We start from the raw sequence: 10,983 nt of genomic DNA, 5'->3' as shown, positions 1-10,983 counted from the left end.
TTGAATAATTCTTTTCTTTGGTTGATATTTTTCAATTTTTATGTTCATATTGAACATATTGTCAAGATGATAAATGGCATATCCTGCTTTGCTTTTCTTCAATTCTATTAGGAAAATAGGTAATTTTTCGAGATTAAATTTTGGGCTGCGTGTGAATTGTTTCACCTTCAAGACTGGGAATTTACGTCTTTCAAGATCGTCTTTGATCAGTTCTTCTTGCATGCTGGCCGGTAGATTTTTTAATATCACTTTCAATGGTTTTTCACTTTCGAGTCTATATGTGTGAAAGGGTATATTCCTGGCATGTAGTAAGCGTGTGGCAGCTCTATATTCGTTGGGAGTTTTGACTTTCACAAAAATAGATTGCACTTTCGTTTCTGCTTCGAATTCATCCGAGCATACCGTTAAAAGTAGCTCCCTTATCTCCATCCAATTTACTTCTTTTTGTGTAAATACAATTGGTGGTGGAATTTCCGTTTCACTGGTGGTCTCCATGTTATTTTCATTATCTTCTTTTTCTTCTAAGTCTTTAAATCTATTTTCGGTGATGATTTCCATAGACGTAGTTTCTTTCGGAATCTTCGCAGTTTTCATGGGAGAGATCCATTCATCCGTCAGGGTTTCGGGAATGATGAAATCGTGAAAGCGAGCAAATTTATAGGCGGTATACAATGAAAGAGAAACGCTGATTGGCTGAAATAAGATAGATATTGTTAGCGGAATGCTGATTGGTTGTTAAGATTGTATACGTTCGCCACGGCGGATGCAGAAAGCGTGAAGCGGTTTTGACAGGCTGCAACGTGAAAGAGATGACGTTTGCCTGTTTCCCCCCAGCCTATTGACGTCATGGTGATTTTCGCTCCAAACGGAAAAATAACAGGTTTGATAACATGAAGGGCTTAGCCGAGCGGTAAAACGCTAGACTCACACCCCAGAGATAGCGAGTTCGAATCTCGGCCGTGGAGTTGCTTTTAAAATTCATTAAAAACAGATTAAAACATAATGGAATCAATTAAAAGTAATTAAATAAATAATGACGAACTAAATAATTAAGATACTTATTAAAAAGAGAAAATTAGTAAAATTAATGACATACAAAATAGTATTAATATTAATCAAATATCAAACTAATATTAATCACGTGTCAAATAATTAAAAATAATAAATTAAAAGAGATGTCATTCCAAACGCGTGGTTCAAGAGTTCGTTGCCACAAAACCTAAAAAAATAGTGTCGATGCCACAAAAAATAAAAACTTTGAAAAATAGGGTCGTTGCCACAAAATCAAAACGAAACTTGGATGATGTCATTCCGTCTACGTTATTCCTTCCATCTACGTCAGTTCCGGTTGTCACGTGATCCAATATGGCGCTGGTGTCGTCACTTCCGGGGGAATCCAAGATGGCGGAGACCACGCCCCATTGCGTCATCCATTGTTCTATTACGTCATGGCGGCATCCTTTGAGCTCCTGAGGACCTGCGCTTACTACTACCACTACACCACGAAGGCACGCTAGGAAAGCGGGAGATATACCTTAAAAATCGTCTATTAGTTATGCCTGTGATGTCTACAAAATCCTAAATGCTCTAAGAAATTAATTTTGACTGTAGTTCTCTTTGTAAAACACAATAAGACATATAAGTTGTTCTCAAATATTAAAAAAGAATAATTTGAAATTTTTTATAAACTCACAATTCGAAAATGCAGCAAGTATTAGAATGCCTTTTCAGAATAACGGCATAATAATTTTCAGAATAACTAAATATTAATTCAAAAGAAGTACTCATATTGCACGAAAACAAAACATTAGTGGCACAGTTTAAATAATATACTGGATAAAACCCTTTTTACTTTTTAATCATTTCTATTCTCAAAGAGAAAATAATATCCGTTAATATTATTCATAAAATAAAATAAAACAAAACACACAACTCATTCATTGATAGCGATACAGTTATAAAAATACTCAAAGAATTACGCACACCGGGAACATTTATCAATCAGAATAAAAATAACATTTTACCAAGTAAACACTTTTCGGTCAGAACCAAAACAAAATTTAACTTGTGTTGACTTCCAGTGAAATCAAAATTAATCTTCAGTTAGAACATAGAATTAAAACACAGGAAATTCAAATGAAAATCAATTATTTAAAACAATGTAAAACAATATAAATTCGTAAATTGCAACATAGCTAAAAGGAAACAACCATATTATTAAAGTATTAACAACGTTATAGTTAGAATATAGTTATAGTTAGACGACGACGTTTAGTTAGAATTTTACATTGTTTCAAGTGAAACTGTTATCTCTTTAGTTAAATGCTTATTAAGTGAAAATCTCTTTCTTATTAAATGCTTATCTCTTATCTTCGGGTGAAGATGAAACCATACAATGTCTAAAAAAAGCTTCGGGTGAAGATAAACCGCTACTTTATGCTATTTCCAAAATAAGCTTAGGGTGAAGTCTTCGCTGGTGGGAGTAGTACCTAAAACCTGAAAAAGAATATGAGTCTATGTCCTGGAGTCGTAAACTAAACATGTTCTTTTTTTTTTTTTTTTTTCCCGCTCAACTGGATAAATTATTCAACTATAACCAAAACTACCTAAACAAAAGACTCATTTGGCCTTTTTAAATAGTTTTAATTAACAAAACACAATTAAGATAAAACATTGCAATTAAGGGCGTTATTACACATTTAAGTTACAAAGTAAAGCTCGGGGAACAACATCTCGGGGAAACAGCATGCATAGTTCATGACTCCCGTACATCGACTGAAGGCTATTACCTTTTTTGGCCGGTGTTTCTTCCGGCGGCCGCTAGATGGCGCTCATTGAGCCGTGAGGTTACTCGATGATAATACCAGGCATTATAAAACTAGACCAAAGAAAAATCTCTTACAGAGTAAGACTGAAGAGATATTAGGACTTTTATGAAGCAGGTGACACGAAAAGTGAGCAATGCCCTCACACCTGGACTTCTCGAATAAAGGGCGACTGGGGATTAGAAGATCCTATCGCCAAATGCTGGCGGCGAAGAATCATCAACCACCACCTTTTAGTTCAGACACCACTGTAGAGTCGTTATTTTTTGATGCGGGAGACGTGAAAAAAGAGTAATCCCCCCGCCGGGAGTCGAACCTGGACTTCTCGGATACGCTCCAAGTGTGCTACCGTTATACCACGAAGGCATACAGAAAGGAGGGAGAAAATACCTTATAAGATTATCAGACGAATCAAAAACCCTGAGTAGTTTCCAGATCTCAACCTCACTGAGGACGGGTGGATATTACGGAGAGATCAACTACAACTTGTAATTATTTGAAGAAAAAAAGAAACAGGCGTAATCCGTGTTACTAATGAGGAATGCAGAATTTTCCCACATGACTCGTAAAATCGAGTTATATTCTACGCACACACATTGGCGTTGTTATCAGAGTGTTGTTTCAAAATTTGGGTTGGACATATACCTTGTTAAGAAATCAAATTGCTTTGCAGATTGGGAAGTACACTTCAGCCATTCTTCATCTGTACCTAACTTCTATGGACAGCTTTTCATGATTTGGTTTCATGGCTTTGATGGATTATATTTAACAGATAGTATCTTGTCTTAGGCATCGGAAAGTAAACAGTTTGCCACAATTTTGTCCTATAAAGGTGATGTTTATCCTTATATTGATCTTAAAATGAAAATCCTTAAACGATACGCCATGGACTAAACTTTGTTCATCGTAGCGAAGTGGCTTTCATGTAGATGATCTACATGATAATTTCGGGGAGTATGAAATCATTTTTGAGTGCATACCATGGCAAATTTGTTTGCTGTTGCTTAAAAAATTCAAACCAATATAATAAAAACGCTAAAAATTTTGAACTCAGTTCTGTGAAGAAAATGTCTGATAAATTAAGGTAAGCTCGTCAAAAATGCGTCCCTTGACTTATTTTTCTGTGGCCCTTGGTTCACACGAGAAAATACAAATAATATGTAATTATAATCTATATATATATAAAGAAGAAAAGTCTGAGTGTTTGTTCCCTGATAACTCAGTCACTATCGTCATCAAACTTTCTACAATTATTTTCTGGGTCCTGGAAAAGGTCGACGCCCACGTTTTTCTAAGAAAACATAGCTAAAATCAGAAATATTAATTAAAAACTCGGAAAAATGATCATTTTCGCCCTCATTTTTTCGAGTGGCAACAGTCTCGTAAGCTGGAGATGAAAATATGCTTTATTTCGAAAGTTGTTTCCACTGCTCGATTTCAAATCCTAGAGTTTGTTAATAAAAAGTTTCCAAATTTTACGATGAAATAAAAATAGCATTGCCAAGCATTAAGTACATTATTCCCGATTCCAAAAATTTGTGGGATTTCGTGGGACTATTGCCATCTTTGTACGACTTTCATCAGCCGAAATATTAAAAACTCTGAAAGCGCTAATTTTCACACTCATTTTTTTCCGAGTGCAACAGTCGTTGGAGATAAAAAAGCTTTATTTCGAAACGTGTTGCTTCTGCTCGCTTGAAAACCGTAGAGTTTGTTAGTCAAACATTTGTAAGTTTTACAAAATTTATACATATAAAGAATAATATCTGTTTTTGTGTTTGCTTGTTTGTTTGCGTTATTAATTTTATTAATTTCTGATCCATTATGATAAATGTTTTGCCACATTTAATCAATTAAAATTGAATATAGACGAAATATTGGTTGCAACTTGGAAATATTGGATGTCTTTTACGACCATTTGATTAGAAAAACGAAAATGATTCAAAACTGCGTGCTATTGTTGCTGGTATAATGAGAGAGAATTGACTTTTTTTCTATGGAAATTTTTTATGTGGATTTCAAATTGCATCAGGCTGAAAAATGTATGACTATGAATCGTATTTTTTGCGTCATTATTAGAGAAGGATTACAGCGGTATCGTTCTGTCTGTTGCTAGATGCATTATTCTCAATCTAACTTAACTGGCATCGGGTACTTCCGCTAATATATTAATAAAATTAGGAATCCCAATATCGAGACATATATAAAACCTAGGATTATGAAAAGTACTCTTGAGATGGTCTCTTTAGAAAATTGTTTTCTCAACCGACGTTGTGAATGTGCTATCCCACTTACAGATGGATTTAAGAGAAATCCAGCGAAGTTGCCATTCTCGAATTTTACAAATACTGCTCTGTGAGATTTCCAGAAGGCCGCAAATTTAAATCGCTCGCGAATTTCATGTTCAGTAGTACGTATCAGCCTGATCAGCCTTTCTCACTTTATAAAAAGGGAACACTTTATAAACGTGATCCAAGTTACGGGGCATATAGCTGATCTCTGTTCTGAAAAAATTACTAGTGCGAGCAGTGTGTCTCCAAAGAACCGAAAGCTGGTGGCAGGGAAAAGATGCCAGGTGTCGGGAAACAACCAATAGGTATCGATTTACTACCAAGGTTTCCCTACGTTCCTTCCATATGTTAAGGAGCTACAATAAAGAAAAATAAGCTGAAAGGTTTCATATTATAATGATTGCCCGTAAGGGTTTTTTAAGTTTTTATGCACTTTCGCCGAGCTCCCAGTCTGCCTGTCTGCTGTTACACTCACTCCTACTAACCCCCCTTTTTTGTCTTTTAAGCTTTACCGTTAAGCATAAGTTTCTTCACACTTACGCCATATACCAGGGTTGGCCAAACTTGATGGCAGTAAGAGCCGCACGTTTGAATTCAGGAATGTTCGAGAGCCGCATCTAGACTTTCTAAAAGCCACAAGTTCATATTTACATCATTATAGAAGTAGTGGAGGAGGAGAAAGAAATCCCTGATAACTTTGTAAAAAGATTCTGAACTAATTAATTACTTCTTTTTGGACATTGAATAGTTTTAGTTTACCATATTTCATACATATATTTTATATACACTAGCCACACAAATTGACTGCGAGAGCCGTATCAGGCTCGCGAGCTGCACTTTGGCCACCCCTGCCATATACAATTCAAAATGAAAATTACAAAAGTATCAAAGGCAGCAAAGCAGTATGTGTTTAGAATTCCCGATGCAGCGTTAAGTATTGGCATACAATTTTCTGGTTTTCTCTCTTGCAGCCTTTTTTACAGTTTATCATATCAATGTTCAGTTTTCTTACTAAGATTAACTTTACAAAACTTTTTGGCTCTTTATTATTAACGTTTTGTATGTTTACTTTATTTATTAAATATCACATTCTTAGCGCTTACGCCACATAAAATTCGATTCAACGGCAAAGTCGCAGAATATTTAAAAACAGCATATCTTTAGAATTTCTGAAAGACAGTCCCGAGTCTGAAATAAAAATAAAAGTGTACGGCGTTGCCACTGCTCGCTTTGAAATTGTTAAGTTTGTTTATCGAAAATTCGTAAAGATTTTACAAAATATGACATAGGTAATAAAATCAATTCGAAGTTTAAAATTTGGGCTTTGAGGTGCCTATGTGCGGGTGGAGGACTACATTATGCAACACTACATGGCTCTAGGTATTGTTGGATTTTCACAATACGAGAAACATGCATACATTTCAGATACTTCATTATTTAATTTCTTTCAATATAATACATTGGGCTATAATATTTGATGGCAGCAATTTGAAACGTGATACGCGGTTTATAGAAATTCAAAGCAAACTGCCGTTTCGAGACTAATATCCCATTCGGGGCTAACGTCCCTTTAGGGCTAATAAGATATTAATATCATCAAATATGGAACGTACTTTTCTTTTCCTTTGTGGCCAGTAGTATTGTGCACTGATGATTTCTGTGGCCACTGGAGTAACTGAGTTGGACAAGCCTGAACTAAGGTATTTCATCAAGTAAATTATTTTGCTAAATAATTGCTTTATTTCTACAGTGATGTTATCCTCATTGAATAAATGTAAAAGCGCCAAAGTGCAGTGACATATTATTTTTCTGCTTCGATGCATAAATATTTCCTTTATTTTGCTCTACAAAAATATTATCTTTAATGCTTAAAAGTATTGAAATGTTATAATTTGATGCTATAATCCTTTTCATAGGTCTTTCTACATGGGAGCAACTTGGAAGAACTTCATGAGTACGTTTCTCCAGAATTTCTTTCAGAGGAATTGGGAGGAACTTTAGGTCCCATAGATAACAGAGAATTATTTAACTTTGCCCTCACACAAGAGTCCGCTTTCGAAGAAATGAGAAACTGTGGGTTTAAGAAAACAGACATAGAAAATTCTGAATCATGAAGAAATTAATTTGTTATGCACTTAAACTTTTATTTAACAATGTTTTCAATTCTTCTCGAGTACGACAATGAAGAAGTGTCTTTGTTATGTACGTAAACTTTTTATAACAACATCTTCACCGTCATCTCTAACATAGTGATATGGAAATGTGATTGTTATGTAAATAAACGTTATTTAATAATATATTCTATATCTTCTCAAGTACGGTAATAAAGAAATATTACTTTTACGCATCTAAATCTTATTTAAATGTATCTTTAATAACTTTTCAAGTACAATGATAAAGAAATGGCATTGTATTTATTTCACAATATCTTCAACATCTTCTCAGATACATGTTCAGAAACGTAACTTCAGCAATTTCTTAGTTATATTTTTTAACGAAAATAAAAACTGAAAGAAAAAATAAACTTTCAGATTTTAATGGTTACTAGGTTTTGTCAAGGTTCCTTATGCTCTCGTGGAGCTCGCAGTGTAATAGTCTACTGTTACACTCTTTCCTACTAACTCATTTTGTGTTTTTGTTTTGTTTTTCTAGCTTTATCATTAACCATCCTTTTGTTCGCACTTGCTCCACATACAGTTAAACTGCAATATCACAATTTTTTTAAAAGCTGCATAGGAGCATACGCTTAGAATTTTCGATGCGGTGCACATTTCTCTATATTTATTTCAGTCTTTCCTCATCTCATCATATCAATGTTCAGTTTTCTTAGTATGATGGCTAATAATTTTTTTTCTTTTTACCATTAATTTTATTTATTAAAAACCAAGTTCTTCACACATTAAATCCAGTTCAACAGCAAAATTACAAAATATTTAAAAGCAGCATACTTTTAGAATTCCCAACATAATGTTAGAGTGTCGCTATTTTTTCAGAAATATGCCACAGAAATGATGTAGGCACTGAAACGAAGTGACAAACCACAGTGCCGCTGTAAGCATTGAATGGAACGGGGGTTTAAAGCTGTGAACCTTTCTCTATCCAGTGATGTATCGTATATATATATATACGAGGGTTGGGGCAAAAGTCATGGCAACTATTCTTTTCTTGTAGATATGTGAACGGATCACAAAACTTATATGTGTCGTGTGGAAGTTCTGCAGGCGTAGTATGTATGCAGGACAACAGATGGCTCTGTGATAGTTGGCTCTGTGGTAGCGAGGGCTCTGAAATCAGTCAGTTGGTGAGTACCGTGCAAGATGGAAGTAACCTGTGTTGAGCAGCGTGCTTACATCAAAATAGCCGTCCTCCGAGGGAGAAATGCGATGGTATGTCACAGTGAATTAGTAGAAGCCCTTGGGAATAATGCCGTACTATATCGTACAGTAGCACAGTGGGTAGGAAAGTTTCAGCAAGGACGTGTTTCAACCAGTGATAAGCAACGTTCGGGACGACCGGTGAGTGTGCGGACCGATTTGGCACGTGCCGTCATCGAGCACCTCATGGATGAAGACAGACGATGGACATCACTGGAGTTAGAGAGGGCAAGTAGCATCGAGAAACGCACCGTCCACAGGATATTGCGTAATGAGCTAGAGTCAGAATCGTTCCCCAGTCAAATTGATGGTGATCGTCGCGTATGACGTCAGGGGTGTCATTGTTTGCTACTTTGTTCCTCATGGCAGAACAGTGACCACACAGTACTACAAGAACTTCCTGGTGCGACAGGTACGACGTGGTGTTCGGGATAAACGTCCGGATCTTGTAGACAGTGCAATAATTCTGCACGACAATGCAAGACCACATAAAGCAGAGTGTGTACGACAGCTACTCCGACGTTAGGGATGGGAAGAATTGGAGCACCCAACTGTACTGTCCTGACCTTTTGCCCTGTGACTTTGATCTCATTCCCAAGATTAAGGAACCAATACGTGGTAGGCGGTTTGCAACACGAGAGGTCATTGCTAATGCTGTGCGCCAACAGATGACTCGATTCACACATGGTGCGGCAAATGCTGAGGCTGATGGTATTCAGCGCTTTCCACATCGTTGGCGGCGTGTGGTGACAATAGCAGGGGACTACATTGAGGGTCTTTAGGCCCAGGTTTGTCATGTCAACTTTATGTTTATGTGTATTGTGTTATCATTCTTGTGCATCGTGAAGGCTATATTGCCCTGTATACTACCGTAATAAATTCGAGTGTTACGATATTTCAGTGTTATTCATTGTCCACACATGTAGTTAAGACCTTGTCCTTTCGTCTGTATATGTCACATTTTTCAACCGGACTTGTATCTTCAAGAATAAAAGTAGTTGCCATGACTTTTGCCCCAACCTATGTATATATATCTTGTCGGTTATTATAAATAAATATTTTAAATCTGATCATTCTCTTTGAATAACACAATTCTTTTGAAAACATCAAATCCGACTTGTAAAATATTGATTCCCGAACAAGTTTCCTCGCTCTAAGTATCAATGGACGATCTCAAAGAAGCTTTAAAATATTAAAACCATTTTGAAATAAAAAAATTAAATTAAGAATACAAAAACTTTGAAGCTACGCGATTTTTATTTAATGCATTAAAAGGTTAAAAAAATAATTGTCACAATATTCTATGATCATATGTGGCAATAAATAAAATCGTGGGGTTCCCAGTAATGCTGGGTTTTATTTCAAAATTGTAAAAGAGCAATATAATAAAAAAACAATCTGAAAGGTTTCAGATTTTAAATTACGTCCAAAGGGGCGTTTTTTTAACGTTTTGTGTGTTAACACCTTTATTTAGTAAATATCATGTTCTTCGCACTTAAATCATTAAATTCAGTTCAATAACAATGTCGCAAAATAATTTTAAAATGAGCCTATCTTTAGAATTTCCGACACACAGTTCCGCGCCCTGGAGATAAAGAGGTTCCCCCCCCCCGTAGATTGTTGCCATTGTTTGCTTTCAAATCGTTGTGTTTGTTACTCAAAAATTCGTTGAAGTTTTACAAAATATGAAATAGATAATAAAACAAATTCCAAATTTCAAATTTGGTATTCCCCATGCCCATATTCGTAGCAGAATTACGTCATTCAAAATTCGATGGCTCTATGTACCGTTGTTTTATCACAATGCGAGAAATAGACATATATTTATGCAGATTTTTTATTATTTAATTTCTTCAAATATAATGCAAGACTCTATTATTTGGTGGCAACAGTTTGAAAAGTGAAACGGACAGTTTGAAAAGAGATTCAACGCAAAATCGCAAAACGAAAGCAATAGTCCTTCAGGGACAAAGCCCCTTTGGACTAAAAATCTAAAAGGTTTCAGATTTTAACGATCATCCAAAAGGACGCTGTCGCTGCGCTCGCAGTCTTATCTGTGTGCTGTTGCTCTCATTCCTACTAACTCGTTTCCTTTTGTCTTTTTAGCTTTGTTATTAAGCGTCATTTTTTAGCACTTATGTCACTTACAATTCAACAGCAAAACCAGAAACATTTTAGCAGCAGCATAGCTGCATATGTTTAGAAGTAGGATTTCCCTTAGTTTGAATTATCAGGTTCTGTGTTTCTCCTTACTTGCTTTGGGAACATTCAAGAACCTGACTCGGAACAGAGAGCTTACTAAAGCTATGTTCAATAAATGTGGGAAGTAGACAGGATACACAGGAAGGGTATACGAAACCCTTTATTTTTCACTCTTTACAATGATTTCCGGACTTTGGAATACAGAGACCAACCACTTGTGGTCTGAACGTAAGAATATAAAAATATTAACTAAACTCTAACTTAACTTTGGAATAATAAACAAGGGCCTAC

The sequence above is a fragment of the Stegodyphus dumicola genome, chromosome 1 (genome assembly GCF_044657685.1).
Source record: "Stegodyphus dumicola isolate Sdum_Otavi_A_Nest chromosome 1, ASM4465768v1".
Classification (NCBI taxonomy): domain Eukaryota; kingdom Metazoa; phylum Arthropoda; class Arachnida; order Araneae; family Eresidae; genus Stegodyphus; species Stegodyphus dumicola.
The sequence above is the reverse complement of the archived record's forward strand: the minus strand, read 5'-3'. Positions refer to the sequence as shown.